General features: G+C 44.7%; 1 pseudogene; it reads right to left on the bottom strand.

Annotated features, from left to right (window-relative positions):
* Positions 1 to 1,740: 1,740 nt before the first annotated feature.
* On the bottom strand, positions 1,741 to 17,695 carry LOC103349566 (elongation factor 1-alpha 1 pseudogene; annotated as a pseudogene).
* Positions 17,696 to 21,821: the final 4,126 nt, after the last annotated feature.

The raw sequence follows: 21,821 nt of genomic DNA, 5'->3' as shown, positions 1-21,821 counted from the left end.
CTTGTTGTAGGCATCAATTGCTATCAACTTCTTTCTTAACACTGCGTTTGCTGTATTCCATAAGTTTTGATGTGCTGGCTATAAGAAACACAGCTCACCAACAAAGGTACATACAGACTGAAAGTGAGAGGATAGAAAAAAATATTCCATTTTAACAGAAAGCAACAAAGAGCTGTTGTAGCCATCCTAATATCAGACAAAAATAGATTGATAGGGGCACTACATAATGATTAAGGGATCCGTTCTACAGGAAGATGTGACTATAATAAATGTATATGCACCCAATTATAGGGTGCCTGGTTATTTAAAGGAAAGGTTAACGGATCTAAAAGGAGTCATTGACACCAATAAAATAGCAATGGGGGACATCAACACCCCACTTTCATCAAAGACAGATCAACCAGTCAGAAAATCAATAAAGAAACAACAGAGCCAATTGATAATATGGATCAAACGGACCTCACTGATGCCTACTGAACTTTTCATACCACAGTTGGAGGATATATATTCTTTTCATCAGTGCATGGAACTTTCTCTAGAATAGACCATATGCTAGGCCATAAAGCAAGTTTCAGCAAATTCAAAAAAATTGAATCATGCCATGTATCTTCTCTAATCACAATGAAATGAAGCTGGAAATGAACAAATCAAGGATCTCTGGAATATGTGCAGATCCATGGAGACTGAACAACATGCTCCAGAATGAGCTGTAGGTCATAGCAGAAATCAAAAGAGAAATCAAAAAAATTCTGGAAATGAATGACAGCACAACATACCAAAACGTACGGGACATAGCAAAAGCAGTGATGCTTCTTTTTTTTTCTTTCTTTCTTTTTTTTTTTTTTTTTTTTTTTTGACAGGCAGAGTGGACAGTGAGAGAGAGAGACAGAGAGAAAGGGCTTCCTTTTGCCATTGGTTCACCCTCCGATGGCCACCGCGGCCGGTGTATCATGCTGATCCAATGGCAGGAGCCAGGTGCTTCTCCTGGTCTCCCATGGGGTGCAGGGCCCAAGTTCTTGGGCCATCCTCCACTGCACTCCCGGGCCACAGCAGAGAGCTAGCCTGGAAGAGGGGCAACCGGGACAGAATCCAGCGCCCCGACGAGGACTAGAACCCGGTGTGCCGGTGCCGCAAGGTGGAGGATTAGCTTATTGAGCCGCGGCGCCAGCCCAGTAATGCTTACTTCTAACACAACGCCTTCCACAACACTGTTATGTTCTCTTTAGTTGAGTACTGTCTATTGAGTTCCTGCCATTAAAATTTTTCAGTGAGCCTGTTCTCTCTTCTGCCGCCTTCTCAGTAAGTATTCAGTTTTATGTCTGTACTGCGGTAACAGAACACCACAGACTGGGTAATGGAGATTTCCTTTCTCCTAATTCTGAAAGTGAGGAAGCCCAAGGTAAGATCAAAGCTTTGGTAGTTTACATTGTCAGGTGAGGGCTTCCCTATGCTTCCAAGACGGAGCCCTGTGCCTTCTTCGGCTGGAGAGGAGGAAGGCTGTGTGTACACGTGGCAGAAAAGGGAAGGACAAGCCAGCCAAACACTGCATGAAGCCTGATTTCTAAGTGCACTCCTCCCATTCGGCTGGGGAGGAGCCTAATCACCTCTTACAGACCCACCTTTGGTTTATGTATTTTTTCTCATTAAACTTTGGGTCTCAAAATCTGTGACAGATTTTTGCTCAAGTTGTTTCCACTAAAATGTACTGATTTTAAAAACTAATAACTTAAAATTGCCATGCAAAACTCTCTCCTTTCCTTCTGAAGGCTTAACAATGCACTGTAATTATTAACCAGTCCTTTATTGTTAAATGGCCAATGTAGACCAACAGTTCGGAGATGATTCTTTCACCACTGTTGAAGACTGGGGTGGCAGGCATTGGGGATAGTACTCATTTAGCCTTCTGAGCTTTCTGGGCAGACTTGGTGACCTTGCCAGCTCCAGCAGGCTTCTTGTGCACTGCTTGGATGACACCCACAGCAACTGTCAGTCTCACATTATGCAAGGCAAAACGACCCAGAGGAGGACAGTCAGAGAAGCCCTCAATGCACGTGGGCATGTCCACCATGGAGCATCACCAGGGTTCAGCAATTTAGGGCCACCTTCGAGCTTCTTTCCAGAGCAATGATCACCCTTTTCCATCAGCTCACCAAACTTGGAAGCAATGTGCAATGAGCTGTGTGACAATCCAGTTCAGGGGCACACTTGGCACTGATTTGACCTGGGAGGTTCAGGATGATCACTTGAGCAGTGAAGCCAGCTGCTTCCATTGGTGGGACATACTTGCCATCACCAGCAGCGTGGCCATGAAGAACATCTTTGACAGACACCTTCTTGACGCTGAAGTCCACATTGGCCCCAGGGAGAGCTTCCTTCAAAGCTTCATGGTGCATTGCAGAGGACTTGACCTCAGTTGTGACATTGACTGGAGCAATGGTTATGACCATGCCAGGTTAGAGAACACCAGTCTCCACTCAGCCCACAGGGACCATGCCAATACCACCAACTTGGTAGACACAAATGCTTGCCAGTTGGTCCAGTTGGTGGGAGGAGGCAATCTAGGGTTTCAGATAGTGTGGTTCCACCAGTGTTGCCGTCTTTGTGGGTGAAATTCCATAACACTAGTGTCGCTCCCCGTCTTCGTGGAGGAACGACACAGGACCCTGCGCTGTTCTTTCGTCTGCTCGGCCCTCCCCGGGTTTGCTGCTGGTTCTTCCCGGGTTGGCTACTGTCCCTTCCACCTCCGTGGAAGGGCAGTTCCCCCTGGCCACATTCCCCACTTCCGCAGGGGAGCGGCACACCGCCGGCCGGCTCTCTCGGGGGCTGCACAGGTGTTCCCCTTAGGTGTTCCCCTTAGATGTTCCTGGTGCATGCCGTCTCTCTCCTCCTTTATAGTCCTCCTCCGCCAATCCTAACTCGGCTGCCCACACGCCGAGTACGCTGCTCTCCTCCAATCAGGAGCAAGTCCTACAGTTTATTGGCTGAACTGGAGGCAGCTGTGTAGAAGCTGTTTTCTTCTCTCCCAGCGCCATATTGTGGGAGAGCAGATGCATAGAATAAGTCTTAATTCCAGTAACTTAGTCTAGTCCGGGTTGCTCCCCACACACTAGTCTCAAGTTTCCATAGGGAAATGGTGATGGCGATGCTATAATCACATGGGACTCTCAGTTTACCCAGGACCCAGGCCCTTTCCCATCTCAGCAGCCTGCTTCTCAAAGTTTTCTTTTTTTTTTTTAATTTATTTTACTTACTTGAAGTTAGAGTGAGAGAAAGATCTTCCACTTGCTGGTTCACTCCCCAAATGGCCGCAGTGGCTGGAGCTTAGCCAATCAGAAGCCAGGAGCTTCTTCTGGGTCTCCCACTTGGGTGTAGGGGTCCAAGCACTTGGACCATCTTCCACTGTTTCCCAGGCACATTAGCAGGGAGCTGGATTAGAAATAGAGCAGCCAGGACTCAAACTGTTGCCCATATTGGATGCCAGCACTGCAGGCCAGGGCTTTAAAACCTGCTGTGCCACAGAACCAGCCCTGTTGGCAAAATTTTCAATGGTTCTTTTGTATATGCCACAATATTAGTAGACCAGATGGCCAGTAGTAGGGTTGGACTTGCCCAAATCTACACATCCAGTGACAATGATGTTATGAGTCTTTTCCTTTGCCACTTGGCTCTAATTTAGTGGTGGTTTTCACAACACCTGTGTTCTGGTGCAAACCCATTGCAAAAAACCAGGCCCATGCTTTAGTACCATCACACTGACTGTCGACATCAGCTCTTTGAGGGAGATGTATCCATACCCTGACACTCTCATTCTAGATAATATCTAAAATCAAATGAAAACATTCATGAATGACTTTTCTCCTTTTACACACTGTCCATTTTTGAAGCTTAATTATTATGGAATATATTGCTTTCCTGACACCCATCACTTCATCTCAGTTCTGCAGGCAAATAAATTCGACATTGACCACTGGTTCTTGTGTGGATACTTGATCAAAATTTCACTTCTCTGAAGATGTCTCTAGTACTTTCCACAGGCAGTGTTCACAGTGGCTATATTCCCTGATCTCTTTTGTTGACATCAGTATTCCATAATCTGTTAATATGAAGATCAGTGTGGTTGTTGATAGACTTCTTGGCTTAGAATTTTTTCATTAACATAGAACATATAAAACGTGTTACATTTCTTATGGCACATAGCACAGCTCTCAAGAAGGCTAATGTCAATCCTAAGGCTAATGACAGATGATTTGGTCATTTCTCCTGAATTCCTAGTGCTTTTTCTTTTTTCCTAAGATCTAATCATTTTTCTAGAGTAGGTGTTGGTGCTAGCTATTCTGGGTAATTTTTCTGGTTCCATAAGGTGTCCTTTTGATAGGTAGCCACAAGTCTTTTTAGGAATATATTTTAGGCAGGTTTCATCAAAGACAATTCTGGTTCTGCCCTGTTCTTTATATTGATGCTTCAGGCACTGCTGTCACTTCTAGCGTCGGCCTTGACTGCCTTGCCTCTCTTATCTGTAACTGCCATTTCACTCCAATGTTTTTATTTGTTTTTGGGTCTCATTTGATGTTTACTTGCTTCCTCTTCAGTGTTGTTTAGCGTGTCATTTCTCATCATGTTTGCTAGCTTTTGTATTCCCTCAAGTTAAGTCTTTATTTTGAAATGCCTTTTTTTAACTTTTAATCCTTTCCTGAGTTCTATCAAAATTCATCCAAAAATCATCATGTTCCTTAATCTTCTGAGTTTTTTAAACATTCCTTATTTTGTAACTTCATGATAATCTATTGTTTCACTTGTTTTGAAATGCTAGATATAATTGAATTCTGTTTTATGGACATGTCTTTGTTATATTATCAAAGCAGTATTCTGTTTTCCTCACAGCAACTTAATAAACATTGGACTGTAATTCTGTTGTTTAAGTGAAATGGGTTTTCCTAAAAAAAAAAAAAAAAAAGGAAAGAGATTAAGTTTACTACCTTCCTGGGTCTTTCTGTTGATACCTTCAGTATTGGAAGACGCTGTCTTACATTTCCAGAGATGTGTGAACTCTGTGCCCCTCTCCTGCCCCTCCCCTGGCCCTTCCTTCCGCTTTGCTCTCAGTGTCTCTCCCTGCTCATTTCACTGCCTGTCCTCCTCAGTACAAGGCATTGCCCTGGAAGGGTGGTGCGTTGCCAGTGTTAGGACTTCAGGAGTCAAGATAATCCTGGCAGTGTCCAACTTAGGGTGGGCCCTTATACCCTGCCACAAACTGTAGACTGAAAAGGAATGCCACTCTTTGAAATGTTGTACTGAGATTGGCCTACAGTACTTTTCAGTGTCTATGTGTTGAAGTTGTAGGTGGCAACATTTTAGGGCCACCAGAAATTCTTCTAACTTCTTTTTCTCCCAATGCAACTACTGCTATCTTGGCGTTTATCCTTTCTGCTTTTATTTCAAGATTGTCACAATACTTTGTCATCTATGTTTGATAGATGTGTTGTCTGTGAGTTTGTAACTTTGATATTGCAGTTGTTCTCTGTGTGATTTTTGGGGAGGGCAAAGAGACTAAAAGACTGGATTGAGGCCACTGATTCCATCCTACCCAGAAACATCCAGCTTGTGTTGTAAAAGGGTCTTTCTTCTACTCCTACTGCTACAGAACAAGTGAGTTGTAGGTACATATGGGTTGAAGAGTGAAGACATTTGAGAGTCAATTCTCCAAGGAAGAGACATTGGAAGTGGTATAGGCAATGAGAAGGGGTAAGATTCTGGGTGGTTCTTGAAATCGGAGCTGCCAGAATTTTCTCTTGTTTGTCAGTTAGGCTCACATAAGAGTGGGAAAGCAAACAGTTTGCTGAAATTCTGGCCTTGAGCAATTAGATAAAAGAAATTGTCACTACTTAAAGTTAGGAAAAGGTATCAAGTGGCAGGTAGGGTAGAGGGTTTGGTTGAGAAGACATAGAGAGTTTGGGTTTTGATGTGTTGATTGTGGCATGCCATTTAAACATGCAAGTGTTGCAATCAGGGGCCTGGTTGGACTCGTGGGTCAGAGTACAGTGGGCTACAGAGCATAGTGAGAGCACTGAGGCAATAAGTGTGACCAGACAACAGCTGGAGGCTTCAAATTTAAGTCAGACCCAGCCAGGAAGACTGCAGGGAGTGCCTGGTGAGTTACGAGTACCTTGGGTGAGCTGTGACGGCCCAAGTGCTTTGCAAGGGATCTTCTGGTTGTAATGTATCTGTTGGCATTTTTGCTCAAGTATTATTGGATTTATGAATTTCCTATGTTATTCTCAAATATTTTTATTTTCAAGAATTTATCTAATTAAAATATATGGTAATGAAGCTAAAACTAGAACTTGATCTAATTTATAATCATACTCCCAGTCTTAACTATTTTTCCTATTTCCCCCCAAAGAAACCTTTCATTTAATGAGTACAAATTTCATTAAGTACAAGTTTAGGAATATAGTAATTTTTCCCATCATACCTGCCCTTCCACCCCCACTCCCACTCAAACTCCTCCCTCTCCCATTCCCAGTCCCATTCTCCATTAAGAAAAAAAAAACTGTTCCTCAACAGTCAAGACAAGGGCTGTTCAAGTCATTGCTTCTCAAAGTGTGAAATTCACTTCTACAGATGTCATTTTAGGTGCTCTGTTGGTTCTCGCAGACCAGGGAGAACATACGGCATTTGTCCCTTTGGGACTGGTTTATTTCACTAAGTATATGTTTTCCAGATTCATCCATCTTGTTGCAAATAACTGGATTTAACCTTTTTTTCTGCTGTGTAGTATTCCATGGAGAACATATCCCATAATGTCTTCAGTTGATGGGCATTTAGGTTGATTTCATGTCTTAGCTATTGTGAATTGAGCTGTAATAAACTTGAGGGTGCAGATAACTCTTCTATTTGCTGATTTCATTTCTCTTGGGTAAATTCCCGGGAGTGGAATGGGTGGATCATATGGTAGGACTATATTGAGATTTCTGAGGTATCTCCATACTGTCTTCCATAGTGGTTTACCAGTTTGCATTCCCACCAACAGTGGATTAGGGTACCTTTTTCCCCACATCCTCACCAGCATCTGTTGTTGGTAGATTTCTGTATGAAAGCCATTCTAACTGGAGTGAGGTGAAAGCTCATTGTGGTTTGATTTGCATTTCTCTAACAACTAGTGATCTTGAACATTTCTTCATGTGTCCATTGGCCATTTGGATTTCCTCTTCTGAAAAATGTCTGTTTAAGTCCTTTGCCCATTTCTTCACTGGGTTTTGTTGTTGTGGAGTTTCTTGATCCCTTTATATATTCTGGTTATTAGTCCTTTATCAGTTGCACTGTTTGGAGATAATTTCTCCATTCTCCTGGTTGTCTGTACTTTCCTGAGTGTTTCTTTTGTAGTACAGAAGCTTCTCAATTTGATGTAATCCCATTTGTCAATTTTGGCTTTGATTGCCTGTGACTCTGGGGTCTTTTCCAGGTACTCTTTGCCTATGCCAATGTCTTGCAGAGTTTCCCCAATGTTCTCTAATAATTTAATGGTATCAGTTTGTGGATTTAGGTTGTTTATCCATTCTGAATGGATTTTTGTGTAAGGTGTAATGTAGGAGTCTTGCTTCATATTTCTGCACGTGGAGATCCAGTTTTCCAAGCACCATTTGTTGAAGAGACTGTCCTTGCTCCAGGGATTGGTTTTAGCTCCTTGGTCAAATATAAGTCAGTTGTAGATGGTAGGATTGATTACTGGTGTTTATATTTTGTTCCATGGGTCTATCCACCTGTTCTTGTACCAGTAGCACGTTGTTTTGATTATAACTGCCTTGTAGTGTGACAGAAAATCTGGTATTGTGAAACCTCCAGCATTCTTTTTGTTGTATATAACTTATTTAGCTATTCGAGGTCTCCTATGTTTCCATATGAATTGCAGCATCATTTTTCCTAGATCTGAGAAGAAAGTCTTTGGTATTTTGGTTGGTGTTACACTGAATCTGTAAATGGCCTTTGGAAGGATGGACATTTTGATGATATTGATTCTTCCAATCCATGAACATGGGAGATTTTTCCATTTTTTTATATCTTCTTCTATTTCTTTAATGTCGTGTAATTCTCATTGTAGAGGTCTTTGATGTCCTTGGTTCAATTCATTCCAAGGTATTTGATTTTTTTTGTAGATACTGTGAATGGGATTGATATTAGAAGTTCTTTCTCAGCCGTGGCATAGTCTGTGTGTACAAAGGCTGTTGATTTTTTTTCCAACATCATTCCATTGTGGTCTGAGAAGATGCATGGTATGATTTTTATTTTTTTGAATTTGCTGAGATTTGCTTTATGGCCTAGCATGTGATCTATCCTAGAGAAGGTTTCATGCACTGATGAGAAGAATGTGCATTCTGCAACTGTAGGATGAAAAGTTCTGTAGATATCTTTTAGGTCATTTGGTCTATAGGGTCAATTAACTCTGCTTCTGGTTGATCTGTCCATTGCTGAAAATGGGGTATTTAAATCCCCCATTACTATTGTGTTTGAATCTATGTCTCCCTTTAGGTTCCTTACCATTGCTTTTCAATACCCAGGTGCTCTGTAATTAGGTGCATATACATTTATAATAGATACATCTTGCTGTTGAATTGATCCTTGTGTCCTTCTTTGTCTCTTTTAACAGTTTTTATGTTAAAGTCTATTTTGTCTGATATTAGGATGGCTACACCAGCTCTTCTTTGGTTTCTGTGAGCACAGACTATCTTTTTCTATCCTTTGACTTTCAGTCTGCATGTGTCTTGTTAGTGAGATGTGTTTCTTGCAGGCAGCAAACAGATGGGTTTTCTTTTTTAATCCATTTAGCCAGTCTGTGTCTTTAAACTGGAGAGTTAAGGCCATTTACATTCAAGGTGATTACTGATAAGCAACAACTTTGCCCTGGTATTTTTCCATAAATATTTTTTTTTATTTTGCATTTCCTTTGTACTTTTAGTAGGAGATTTCCTTCCTCTACCTACTCTGTAGTAATGATGATGTTTTTGTGTTTCTGTGTGTGGTCATCCTGAAGCATCTTTAGCAGGAGTCAGTGGGTGTTGATAAATCCTCTGAATTTCTGTTAGTTATGGATGTCTTTATTTCACTTTCATTCATAAATGAGAGCTTTGCAGGGTATAGTACTCTGGGTTGATAGTTCTTTTCTCTTAAGACTTAGAATATATCTTGCCATTCTCTCCTAGACTATAGATTTTCTGGTGGGAATTCCTCTGTGAGTCTAATTGGAGATCCTCTGAAAGTAATCTGGCATTTCTCACGTGCACATTTTAGAATCTTTTCTTTGTTTTACTGTGGAGAGTTTGACTGCAGTGTGTCATAGTGAAGATGGTTTCTGATCATGTCTATCAGGAGTTCTATGTGCTTCCTGTACTTGGGTATCCCTTTCTTTCTCCAAATGGGTGAAATTTTCTGTTACTATTTCACTAAAAAGGCCTTCTAATCCTTCCTCTTTCCACACCTTCAGGAACTCCTAGAACCCATATGTTGGGTGGTTTGACAGTATCCTGTGGATTTACCAGCAGTGTTTTTTATAATTTCTTCTTCTTGTGTTTGATTGTATAATTTCCTGTGCTTTGTCTTCTAAGTTGGGGATTCTTTATTCTGCTTAACCAATACTGTTGTTAAGGCTTTCCAATGTAGTTTTCATTTGTCCTATTGAATTCTTCATTCCTAAGATTTCATTTTGATTTTTCTTTAAGATCTCAATTTTGTGGGAGAAAATTTCTTTCATGTTATGTATGGATTTCATTAGTTCATGCATTGTCTTCTGGTTATTTCCAAGTAATCCTATGATCAATTTTTTGAGTTCCATTTCTGGCATTTCTTCAGTCTCATCATCTTCACAATCTAGTACTGAAGTGCTGTGTTCTTTTTGGGGTGTCCTGTTGTCTTCCTTATTGGTGCATTTGTTACTTGGCATTTGTGGAGATACTCATTGGTCTTTTTTGTTTTTTTTTTTTGCTGTAGTGGCTTTTATCTTTGGACTACATCTGAGTGGATTAGTGGAGTGTCTTCTTTCCGTGAATACCCAGAGGCATGTGGTGGGAGTGGCCAGGGAGCTCTGTTCAGTGCTACAGAGTGGAGGATGTGTCTGAGGTGACACACCCAGGTTTGGCATGGTGTGTGTATATATATATATATATATATATATATATATATTTTCTTTAATCAAAGGGGAGGCTTCTCCTTGTCTCTTGACATAGACTCAGCTGAGCTCCTCTCCTTGAAGGAGACCAGTGCCTGGGCAGTGGCCCCATTGAGTATATTTTTCATCTGCTCTGCCACAAGGACCACACAAAGTATCTGTGCAGTCCTCAGTGTAAGCTCAGATGCCCCAGGTAACCAGGAAGCCCTGATCATGTGGACCCTCCCACAGTGACTTCCCAATGTCCCAGCCACACAAGCCCCACACAGCCCCTGTGTTTTCACAGTCCCACCACACAAGCCTTCCACAGTCACGAGCACCTAGTACCCTGTCTGTTCTCCCCACCAGACTCAGTTTCCACCTGGCTGGTTGCTGGGCATGGACACGAGTTGGCACAGCTGTTAAATAGGACCAAAATGGCGCCTGCTGTCTGTCAGCTTGTTACAGGATGCCTTCACGGATGATTGGGGAGAGAGAAAATGTGCCCCCCTTTGTTGTTCTCCTCTAATTTGGCAGGTACACCATCCTCCCATGGGGCCCCAAGCTGGATTCCCTCTATGCCCTTCCTGCAGCTTTTTTGCCAGTGGCTTCAGCTGCTGCAGTCTGGTCTCACCTCACTCTCCAGTGCTGGTACAGAGGCTCTTGGCTGCTGAGGTTCTGTTGTGCATGTCCTCACCCTCCTCGTAGTTCCACTGTGTCCTCCAACTGTGTAGTTTCCTCTGCTGTTTTCTGCCTCTTTGATGAGACTGAACTCTTTCCGCTTTTTTAAAACTATCTTCTAGGCTAGAACAACAAGCTCCCTCCCTACTCCACCATCTCAATCCAATCTCTAATTCATCCTTCTTTTGATTTTTATCTCCTAAAAAAGGCCTTAAAAGTGAAGATAATCTCTTTTACCACTTATTTCGACAACAGCATTTTTTTCAATGTTCAGAGCCAGCTAGAGTGAGCCACACTGAAAAGAGAAATGAGTGGTTCATCAATTATCCATAAGGCTTCTCACTGTTAAATTGCAGATGTAGGCTTCATCCCCTATTAAAACAGCAGTGTGCATTACAGCAGAGATTTGATGACCTGTGGCTACAGTGGGTGGTTCAATACCATCCTAGCTAGAGTCCTATGATCCTCACAGGTTTCCTTTTCAACTATTTAATCTTTTCCAATGACTTACTCATATAATACAGGTGGGTTCTAAACACAACATTTTAGCCTTGGGCCTGGAGTTAGTTTAGCTGCAACCCCTTAAAGGATGCAAGAGCAGGAGTGAGCGTTTAGTCTAGCGGTTAAGAACTTAGATCCATGCTACAGTGCCTAGGTTTGATTCCTGGCTCCAGCTCTCAACTCCAGTTCCTTGCTAATGTAGACCCTGGGAGGCAGTAGTGATAGCTCATATAATTGGGTTCCTGCCATCTGTGCGGGAGACTTGGATTCTTTCCCTTACTTCTGGCTTCCCTAGCCCTTGCAGGCATTTGGGGGAAGTAAGCCAGTGGAAAGGAATGTGCCGCTCCTGCTCTCTTTCCTCACTCCTGTTTCTCAGATCACAAACACAGGAGTTCAATTAGGTCCCCTTTTCCTTCCTCTCTACTGTAATGATGGAATTTTTTGCAAAGAATAAAAGATCAGGAAGCCCTTTTGAATCACCCAGAATTTGGAACAGAATCCTGTATGTCTTTTAACTTTCTTCTTTCATGAGCTAATTAGAGCATTCTTGAAAGCCAGAATAAGTAGACTCAGTGGTGCACCTTCCGGGTTGCCCCGTGGCAGACCCACTCTCTCCAGCTCCCAGGAACATTGCCTGCTGAAGGCTGGCAGCTGACTCTCCCCACAGGACCACTCTCATTTGATGGGAGCTGCTTCACGTGAGTTTGTGTCTCTCCCAGGAATGTGACGCCCACTTCAATGATGGGTGAGTGTACAGAAGTTAAGGGTGTCCATATTGTGTAGATTCCTCAGGCTTATCCATGAGTTTCCCTGGGGCCACTATTGAAAAGGCTTTGCAGGTTAATTTCTCCCTCTGCAAAATCCTGCTTTGTGTACTTCCCCACAAATGTGTTCCTGATACTATTCTCCAATACCCCACCTACATGTGAGACTCTATCTCGCCATCTGTTTCCCCCAGAACTTGACCTAGGACAACTAATAAATAGTGGCCCACTGAAGTAGACTCTAAAGTGAATTTTGGAGCTGAATTCCCTTGTGGCTGGATAGTGATGACTTTAAGTGGAAAAGTAAGAGGCCGTAGCAGCTAGTCTTGTTAACACTCCCTGTAAAAGGAAGTGCACTTGGGGTGGGGAGAGGTGGGGGGGGTCGGCGGAAGTGATCATTGAAGGGACTACTGAATTGGGTGGTTTGGGCCAGGAACTACCATTAGGTTGGAGACACAAAGTTAAAAGCTGAATTCCTAAGTAAGGAAAAGCATGAAAACCATAAAGAAGCTGAAAATACTGACGTTTGGAATTTCTAGAGAACATGAAAGTTTTAGCACCAGTTAGTCCACTACGAGAAGATCTGATGGGGCATTTATATCAGTGCACTCAGAAATCTTGAATTCCAAGATTCTCCTAAGCTTTCTGGCCTGAAGAACTGGCCCACTCCTCCTTGAGAGGGGCCAGCTCCCTTCTCTCGCATCAGTGAGGCAAAGACCTTTGCCTGGTAAGAAACATCTCCATTAGGATCTCTTCCCAATGCTTCTCTTGGCCACCTGGCCAGTGAATATGTTGACGCCAACATCACGTGGCTGTGAAAAGTTCTTAGGTTTTCAGGGAGGAATCCGTAGAGTGGCTGCAGCACCTGGCCACTCTGTGGGAGAGGGGAGTGTAGTGTGGATGGGTTCCTGAGGGCTCGTGTGGGACTGGCATGAGCAGGGCAATGGGATAGGTCATATGTAAACCATGTGTCCTAGTCCTGTGTGTCCTTCATCAATGCTGTCCCTATGGCTCTTTGTCCTCACACCTGCAGCCATGTGTGTATGTGTACTTGTGCCCGTGGGGTGGTTATGTGGGGGGTGGGGTGGGGAGGGTCCTTACTTCCAGCTGACTGAGGAGGAAGAAGGCTGAAACAGTTCACAGAGGAGTTGGCTTGCTGTGTGATTTTAGGTCAGAATCTCACTCGGAAGCGCTAGTGCCCAGACTTACGGGGAACCTACATAGTTCAGATATCAGATTTTTCTACACAGTTGTTTACTAAATAGCACCCTCTGATACTTAAAAAATAAATGATAATCATCTCCAACGTAATATGTGCAAAATCAAGATCACATTTTTCCTTAAAAATGCATTCCACCCCAAGCCTCCCCCACTGGCTCAATCCAGGAAGCCCAGAGTCATTCTTAGCCTTTATCCACCAGCAAATCTTGGTGCATCTGCACTCCAAGTGTGTCCAGAATCTGACATTGACAGCTGTCTTTGTTCCGAGCCATCATCATCCATTATCTCTCGCTGGGTTAACCTAACAGCCTTGTGATGTGCTTCTGTGTGTAAGAGCACTTGGCCACTCGAGTGACCTCCAGTCCAGCTGTCACAGTGGTCCTTTGGAGATGCCAATCGGCTCCCCTCCCCTCCACATAAGATAACTTTGTGGGGGGGTTCCTGTTTGACTCAGCCTAAAAAGCCAGAGTTCTTAGGATAACGGACAGGGCCCAGCTAACCAAGCTGTCCAGTGTTCCCAGTTTTCCTCTCGTTGTGCTTATACTCCTCCTCCCTGAGTCCATGCCTGCCACGCAGGTCTCGTGGGCGCTCCTCAAAGACCTCTAACATAATTGCACCTCAGAACCACGGGACTGGTTGTTCTGTTGGCCTGGAGTCGTGGTCCCCCAGATGCCTACTTGCCCAGCTCCCTTGCATTCATAAAGCGCTTGCGGGAATGTCCCCCGTTTTGTGAGAGCCAACTGCAGTCACCACCTGATAGCCCTGGTAGGAATATCCGCTTTGCCCACTCATTTCCAAGCTCCCAGAACAGTGCTCAATGCACTGATGACATGAATGAATGAATGAGTCAATGAATGAATGAATGAGTGCACTGCTGTGCTACATCAGGCAGGGACTGGGCAGAAGTCCATACCTTGGACCTGGGTGGTGCGACTGACTGCCTGGAGTGTTCCGTGCTCCCCTGGAAACCGTGTGGACCTGTGCTGAGCACTCACAGGGCTGGCTCTGGAGAGGCGTAGTGTTTCTTGGGTGACATCATCATCATCAACTGAAGGCAGTGCCTATGCAGGAGAAAACCCCACAGAAGTCTGGGAAACAACGTGGTGAGGCCTAGAGGTTTCAACATCGGGGTTCAGCCTCGCTGAACATAGCCTGCCTTGATTAGGCTGAGAAGTCCAAGGTGTTTGTCCTCTAGGGAGTCCCTCTGTTCTTCCTCCTCTTGCACGCTGTTGGAAGCAGGGAGCCAGTCCCTGGTGTCTCCTGCAAGGCCTCGGAGGGCTCTGCCTTTTTGAGGCTTTCCCCAACTTGCGCTAGCTCAGGTCAGAGTGCCGGGCGACACCTACATATCACAGACGTTCTGCTTTGCTCTTCCTGAGCGGGATGCTTCACTAAAAAAGCAATGCAATTGGAACAAGGCAGATGACCTGCTAACGGATGTTGTCTTTGTAGGCGGTAGACAACTAGTGCCACAGAAATTGATAGCCGAGGAGTCCTGCCTGGGATAGTCCTTGGGCTTGAATAAAAAGATAAATATTTGGATGTTGACAAGGAGACATGCCTTTTTAAACCCCGAGAATTTAATACTGCAAACCACGGGGCAAAGTGTTTGGGTAGATGCTGCGTGCAACTCTTGCGTCTTGTATCGGAGTGCGTGGTTTGAGTCCCGGCTCCTCTGATTCCTGTTCAACTTCCTGCTGCCGTGTACTTCGGTAGACAGTGGGTGATGGCTCAAGGATCTGGGTCCTTGCCACTTAGACGGCAGATTACGGTGGATTCCTGACTCCTGGCTTCAGCATGGCCCAGCTCCAGCTCTTGTAGGCTCTGAGGAGTGAGCTGGTGGATGGAAGTCTGTCTGTCTGTCTGTCTCTCTGAAATAAAAGTTTTTTTTTTTAATCATAAGATACTATTTCAAAAACTTTGAGGGTTCTTCCATGATATTAGATTCTTCTGCATCCGCTTCTTGGTAAATGTTCCTTCCCAAGGCCAGATTCTCCCAAGAGAAGGAAGAAAGGAATAGTAAGAGAAAGTCTTGGGGAGGCAGATACCATGTGTGTCTTCTCTACCCAGTGTAAGTCAAGAAACATCTGTGACTGAGCAGGTGACTCTCCGTGATGGGGAAGACAAGTTACAAAGGTTAAGTGCACAACTCCTTGGCATAAAGACTTAGCATCTGCCTCTGAGCGCCGCGTACCAGTTTTGTCCTGTTTGCGTGATGTACCTGCTTTTCAGAGCTAACAGAAGAAGTCTGGCTGGCAGGCTCCCATTTTCCTGTGGTAGCTGAGATTGGGAAAGAATGAGTTTCCCATCTGGGGTGAGGAAAGATGCCCACTGTGACAGCAAAACAAAAACCATCGTGTGTTTAATGAATCAGCCCCAGTCTCCATTTTTGTTGGCACATCACAGCTATCTCTAGAACAGTTTGCTTGTTTGTACTCTGGAATCACTTAGAGAACTTACTTTAAAAAATTTATTTATTTATTGGAAAGTCAGTTATGCAGAGAGAGCGAGCGTGTGCTTCCATCCGTTGGTCTACTCCCCAAATGGCCACAGTTGCTGGGGTTGGGCCAGGCCAAAGCCATGAGCCAGGAGCTTCTGCCGGGTCTCCCATGTGGGTGCAGGGGCCCAAGCACATGGGCCATCTTCCACTGCTTTCCCAGGCATATTATTAGGGGACTGAATCAGAGGTGGAGTAGCCGGGTCTTGAACCGGCACCACATGGCATGAAAGCATCGCAGGCAGCAGCTTTATCCCACCTGGAAAACTTGTAAGCCATGAGAGGTTCGTAACTATGGCGCACTGAGTTAAGCCACTGCTTGCAATGCCAGCATCCCACGTACTGGAGTGTCAGGTATGACTCACGGCTGATCCACTTCTGATCCAATTAAGGTGCCTGGGAAAGCAGCAGATGACGACCCTGGCACTTGTGGCACAAGAGGGAGACCCAGATGGAATTCCAGGACCCTAGCTTTATATATACGCACATACAAACATACATACATATATGTATGTATATATGAAATAAAGATAATATATATAAAGAAATCATATATATGATTTCATATATGATATATAAATATATATTTATATATATTTATTTATATAAAAATCATACATATATGATATGTATAAATAAATATATAAATCATATATATATATATGATTTCTTTCTTTATAATTTGAAAGGCAAAGTTACAGGGAGGCAGAGGTGGTGGGGGGAGGGGGAAGATATCTTCCAATCACTGGTTCATTCCCCAAATGGCCTCAATGGCCGGAGCTGCACTGATCCAAAGCCAGGAGCCAGGAGCTTCTTCCGGGTCTCCTGCGTGGGTGCATGGGCCCAAGCACTTGGGCCATCTTCTGCTTTTCCAGGCCATAGCAGAGAGCTGGATCAGAAGTGGAGCAGCTGGGACTTGAACTGGCGCCCATATGGCATGCCGGCACTGCAGGAGGCAGCTTTACCCGCTAGGCCACAGTGCTGGCCCCTAGGCTCCTAGACTTAACCTGGCCCAGCCCAGACATTGTGGCCATTTGGAGAATGAATCAGCAGATGGAAGATCTCCTTCTCTCTCTGTCTCTCCCTCTGCCTTTCAAATAAATAAAATAATATTTAAAATATTTCAAGAAATATTCTAAAATTAAAAATACTAATTCTGTTGCCTTGGGTCCACCCTCAGAAATCCCTGTGCAATTGGGCTGATGAGATGGTGGCCCTCTGCTGTGTCACCCAGAGTGTAATGACAACCTCCATCATCGGGATCGGACTGCACACCTGGGAAGCTACTGCACTGGGCTCAGTTGCCATCAGCTGAAAAAGTATAACAGCGTGCCCAGGAGTAGTGTCGAAGTTGAACTCCAGTCACCAGGGATTCACAGAGCAAAGTTCAGGCAACTTTAAATGTCTTTGTCAGCCTGAATTCTGAATTCACTTCTCAAACGTACACATAAGCACCCCACGAGCATATATTTGATAAGGAATTAAATAGAAACCCACACATTAGAAAGGAAAAGGAGATCAGTTAGGGGGCAGAAGGTAGAAGCATCTTTATTTAAAAAAAAAAAAAAGCATGTATTTATGTATTCAAAAGTCAGATATACAGGTGGGGAGGAGAGAGAACGAGAGATCTTCCATCTGCTGATTCACTCCCCAGATGTGGCAACAGCCAGGGCTGAACCAGGCTGAAGCCAGGAACCAGGAGCTTCATCCAGGTCTCCCATGCAGGTGCAGGGGCCCAAACACTTGGTCCATCTACCCTTGTTTCCCAGGCCAATAGCAGAGAGCTGAATTGGAATCAGCGCTCATATGGGATGCTGGTACCACAGGTGGCAGATTTACCTGCTGTACCACCATGCCAGCCCCTGTGTAGAGAAGCATCTTCCCACAGTATTCTTCCATTTTGCATTCAGCTGACCCTGGAAGTGAATTTGCTCGTGTTTTCCTTCACTTTCCCAAGGAAACAGAGGACGGACGCTAACGCAGGACAAAGCTGGTGCCAGGGGCAGCCGGCACAGGACAGGGCAGTGGATACACTGAGAGGCTCCTCCATGGTAGCAGGGTCTGGGGAACAAGCGTGGTCATATTGCGGGGCTCCCAGTGCTGGCCCCCTCTCCCATCTTCTCAAGGTGCTTTCCAGGGAACACTGTTCCCGGGCTCAGCTGCCATCCCTCAGCTCATATTGGCTGGGGCTCAGTGGGAAAAGGATGTCCACATAGCCATAGCTGGTTACTCTTCTGGGCATAGGAACACATCACCCAGCTGGTGAATCCGGGCTGACACACGTGCCCAAGAGTACACACAGCCACAGGTTTCCACACAAGAGTAGACACAGTCACAGGAGTTTTCAAACTCTGCCTCCTTTTCCTTTTCTGTCTATGTCTTCATTGCTACATCTCTCTGGGTTCCCCAGATGCCTGGGTCCAAAAAATATAAAAACATGAAAATGATGTGATACCCATGTGGGAGAAAGACACAGCTCTGGGATATTTTCAAGACAGAGCATCGTCATTCCAGCCACGTCTCGTGGGGAGATAACCATCCAAGGCAGACTGAGTGAGGCAGGATGTCCCAGGTGAAGGCCAGAGGCAGGGGAGAGCCCATCTGTAAGGATTCCACCTAGTGCTCAGCTGCTTTTGCCTGTTCTTCCCAGGATCCACCTGCCGTAGAACCCCCGGGTCCCTCGGGGCTCGGCTGGGCTAGCACAATGCTGACGGGCATAGGTTTGCCATGGAACAAACGTATAATCATTTGGGTTGGACTTAGTGGAAGGGCGCGTCAGGCAGTGCCCCAGGCCACTGACTGCCCAGCAGCTGCTCTGTCTCAAGTCTTGCCAAGGTGTGGATGTCCCTGGAACCTGCCGAGTATTCCTGGCCGCAGACACGGGTGTCCTGTGTGCCCCATGAGTCATTTTGGGGAGAAGAACAAAGGTTTCCAGATGAATCTGCAAGCCTTGAGCACCGCTCACATGCAGGGCCTCTTGAAAGGTTATTGTGTTTGCCTCTAACTGGGGTAGAGTGAAAAAGCAGCTTCCGCCTGGGCGGGCCTGCATTGTCATCTTGGCTCCACGACTGACCGATGTGTGACCTGGAGTCATTGTGCTTTGCTTAGCCACTGAGGTTTCTCATTGTCAAGAATGGAGGTCCTATCACCAGATAGGCTTATTGTGCAAGTTAAACGGCAGTGAGAGGTGCCTACCTGGCCCTGGGCGTGTGGCAGGCTTCCGAGAAATGTTCCTCAATTCCAAATGTTTGTCTCTTTTAAGAAAAAGCGCTACACCGTTCCTCCTTCGTATGGATTTCACATCCTAGCCAAGCACTGTAGCCAACATATTACGGATTGTCTCACCTGAACAACGGTGCCACGTAAGTGGAAATCCACTCACTGACCACAGCCACGCGTCCTCATCAGTATACGCCTCCTCACATACTTCTTAAAAGCTATTAGGTCTGCGTTCCTCTGCACAGCAGCTGCCTTAGTCTAATGAGTGTGAGATCATTCATTTCTGGACTTGTTTGCTTTTTTGATACAAACTCACTTGATCAACTGTGACTTAAAAGTTGACAAGGAGAGAACATAGAAATGATCCAATGCAGTTCTAGAAAACTAAAACATTGGCTGTCTCGTTCTTAAATCACTGTTTTGGAAATACGTGCTTGTATGTGTTCTATTGCATATGTGAGTACATATGTGGCATTTCTGTGTTTTCCGTGTTAACAGTCGACCCTCGCAGAAATCTCGGGAGAAGAACACAGGATCCAAGAAAAGACCGCCCTGTTCTCCAGCTCTTGTGTGATTTGTTTGCTGTTTCTCAAGTCTTGAAATATGTGCAATCTCGATTTTGCCAAGTCTTTATGTTTTGTCACTTCCAATAAGTTATTAGATCGCACATGTGTTTCTGTTTTGAGAATACATCGCGTTATCTGTTACAGACATGAAAAGTCAGACGCGAAGGGAGTGGCAATCGGTGAGGACGTGAGCCTTGGTGTGGGAGGGGCAAGAGGGCAGGGACTGGCAGCACGGGGCTGATGCCACAGAGCTCCAGCCAGGTCCTGGGCATGACCCGTGTGCCCATTCTCCAGCTGCGCCCCTATGAGGGGACCAACTCAGCATGCTGTTATTTGATGCTTCTGGAATAATAAGGTCTTCTTTTTTTTAGAACTTATTAACACATTAGATTGTCTCAGGGTCACAGTAAAATGCTTGATAATTACTATAACACATTCTCATCATTTCTCATGTTAATGTGGTATTAATACAAAGAGGACTGATTCAGTATAGTTCATCAATACAATTCTAACAGTGCAATGATACGTCTCCCTTCATTCCTCTCTAGGGTCTTCATTATATAGAGGTACTTCAAAAACTATGTGGGCACAGGGTACTAAAAGATGTGTTTATTTGAGTGCAATTTTAGAAAAAGCATGCATAGTTTTTCTCATAATTGCATTTTCCATGAACTTTTGAGGGCCCATCATAATGTAATAAAATCGGTAACCATGTGTGGGAGGCTAACCTTCTGTTTGTGCCGTGCAGTCGGCTAAGTGCTGCAGCCCCAGGGAGATGGGTGCAGCTTCTTGCAGGGTTGTTGGAAGCATCATTGTCTCTGTGAGGTTGCTCAATGGAACAGCAGGTTCTCAGATGAGCACAGATCCACTCTTCATTCCTTCTTTTTTAAAGATGTATTTATTTGAAAGGCAGAGCTAAAGAGAAGGGGGAGGGAGAGGTATTTTCCATCTGCTGCTTCACTCCCCAGATGGCTACAATGGCCAGGGCTGGGCCAGGAGCTTCATCCGGGTCTCCCACATAGGTGGCAGGGGCCCAAGAACTGCCTTCCTAGCCCATTAGCGGAGTGCTGGATCAGAAGTGGAGCAGCCGAGACTTGAACTGGCACTCAGAGGATGCTGGCGTCACAGGCAGCGACTTTACCTACTACACCATGATGCCAGCCCCTCTTCCTTCATTCTTTGAGGGGGCAATCTGAATTTTCTATAGCAGGGGTAGAGAATGGCCCACAAAATCCTTCGGTCTGACCCTGCCAAGGTGACTTGAAATTCACTAAATGGACAGCAGGCAAACTTTTAAGCTGATAATCTTGCGTAGCCCACCAACGGTGTTACAAATATTCAAACTGCCCTTGCAGAAGAAAAGCTTCTGTACCCCTCATCTAAATGTTTCCCACCACGTCCCAGCCCTGCAGGTGTGTGGCCAGGTGATGGGAGTCCCCGGCTTACTCCACCCCCTCACGGAGGCTGCCTCTCTGAATTCTGCACAGTGAGTCCTTTTCCTCCTGCATCTTTTTTTAGTTCCAGAACTTAGGAAATTTTTCCAGTTCCAATATCTGTCTTTAGAGAAAAAAGCAAAGTATGCTGATTCACATTGGTTTATGTTGAATATCTTTTCCAAAGATTAAAAACAAAAAACAGTTGGGTTATTCACGCCCCACAGCATCCTAAGACTAGAGAGAACCCCTTTATCAATCTCAGATACCCTAACGCCTGCACTTGGTCCTGTGCTCATTGGATCCAACTGTGCCATTTTCGCAGCCACGTGGGAGCTCCTACCCCGTCCACGGACCTCATCCCTAGGACAAAAACAAGCTGTGCACTGGGCAGGTGCCCCCAGATCCATCAACAACTTGTTCTAGTGCCTGCACAGACTCTACAGGGATATGTGGGGGCATACCAAGTGTTTATTCTCTCTGCTAAAAGGGATTTAAAATGGTATAAAAAGTGATCAGATGAGCAGACAAGGGCGATTGGAATTGGTGCCTCTAAATGAAATCTGTGTGAAATAATGATGAAGTGCAAAGAGAAAGGAGATGACTTTTTCAGGCTCCTAGGTAATTAGTTTGCCAATGCAATTATGTGTTTAATTTACGTCTGACTCCCCAGCTAGCCAAAATAATGGGGAAATCTGATAGATTGCAGAGTTGTCTTGTCCAGAAAAGGAAGCATTGATATAAGAAAAGATTTTTTTTCCAGGCACTGAACTCTAGAAAGGATTTATGGATTGGGGACTTGATATA

This window comes from Oryctolagus cuniculus, chromosome 14 (genome assembly GCF_964237555.1).
Source record: "Oryctolagus cuniculus chromosome 14, mOryCun1.1, whole genome shotgun sequence".
In the NCBI taxonomy this organism is placed as follows: domain Eukaryota; kingdom Metazoa; phylum Chordata; class Mammalia; order Lagomorpha; family Leporidae; genus Oryctolagus; species Oryctolagus cuniculus.
This window is presented reverse-complemented; position numbering and strand designations above follow the sequence as displayed.